Genomic DNA, 1566 nt, shown 5'->3' with positions numbered 1-1566 from the left:
TTAGTCCGTCCTTCCTTTATTATTACAATAGTAATAACAAGCTGGGTCCGTCCCTTCGGCTACGCCGAGCAAGGCCAATAAATGGATGGGTGACTTGAACCTTATATTGGGAATAAAGGGAGAACGGGCTCTAGTCTTGATTTTAAATCATTACATGAAAGTAAAATCGAAAAATCAAATCAAGAATAATAATAAACTGAATATTAAACAAATTAGGTAGGTACTGATCGAATAAACTATACGGGCTAAATAATTCCCGGAGGGACGGGCCCAGCTTGTTTGGAATCAGGGGACCCCAAAACGGATATTTCCACCCATTTCCCAATTTTGAAAATTTGGACCGATTGCAATACTTTCATTACTAGTACAGCTCGCTATACTGTAGTAGGTAATAGAAAGTAAAAAAATGAAAATTTTCCAAAGTCCCGAGCCTGAGCCGTCCACGGCGGCCAATTTTCGGTCGAAAATTTCCTACCTTAAAATACTCCCCAAGTAAGTAATGAGGGATTATTAAAAAGTGTCCAAAAATTGAACTTTTTTTTTTACTTTCTAGAAAAAAGTATAAAGTTGTGAACAAAATATCTCAATAACGATTTGTCGTAGAGAAATGAAATTTGGTATGCTATCCCGGTATGGTCCAAGGACGCGACTGTAAGAATTTGGTAAAAATCGGATAATCACCCATCCAGATATTAACCAAAGTTTTTGTTGCTTAACTTCAGTCGATCGTTTAAGACCGGTTTTAGCGTCACCTATGTTAAGCTACGCCGAGCAAGGCCAATAAATGGATGGTCGACTTAAACATTATATTGGAAATAAAGGGAGAACGGGCTCTAGTCTTGATTTTAAATCATTACATGAATGTAAAATCGAAAAATCAAATCAAGAATGATAATAAACTGAATATTAAACAAATTAGGTAGGTACATAGGTATTCTTTAACCACGATCGAATGAACTACGGCCTAAAAAAATCCCGGAGGGACGGACCCAGCTTGTTTTTTGTTTTTTGGCCTTGCTCGGCGTCATTCAGAAGTGTATCAAATTTCATCAAAATCGGTGCAGGCAATCGCGAGTTATAGCGGAACCAACAAACATCCAAACTAATAAATGCAAAACGGTCGAGCTAAAACGTAGATCTTCACTTCGTTCGGTCAATTATTTAGGTGTGCCTTTTCATATTTTCAAGGCCCCCAAAGGGCCCCTTCGGCCTTAAATTTGATAAAATAGTGACTTTTAGGCGAAAAATTCTAAATTATCGCTCGAGTTGGTTAATAAGGAAGTTTTGTACTATGTGGAGTCAAAAGTCGGAGTGTCCGAGTGGTAAGGAGTGTGGTCTTGGGCAAACTGCTGAGCGGGTGGGGTGGGGGTTCGAATCCCACTGCGATAATTTTTTTGTACATAATTTTATCATTTAAAAATATTTTATGGATAGCCACAGTTACTTTTTTCATAATTTTATAGTTTATAGTTGAAAAAATACAAAAAGTAAAAAATAATATGAAAAATGATTTTCATGTAGGTACCTACATTATCATGATGTATTTCACTCGGAAAAGATCAGAAC

The sequence above is a fragment of the Diaphorina citri genome, unplaced genomic scaffold (assembly GCF_000475195.1).
Source record: "Diaphorina citri unplaced genomic scaffold, Diaci psyllid genome assembly version 1.1 scaffold4019, whole genome shotgun sequence".
Lineage (NCBI taxonomy): Eukaryota > Metazoa > Arthropoda > Insecta > Hemiptera > Psyllidae > Diaphorina > Diaphorina citri.
Note: the sequence above shows the minus strand (reverse complement) of the source record.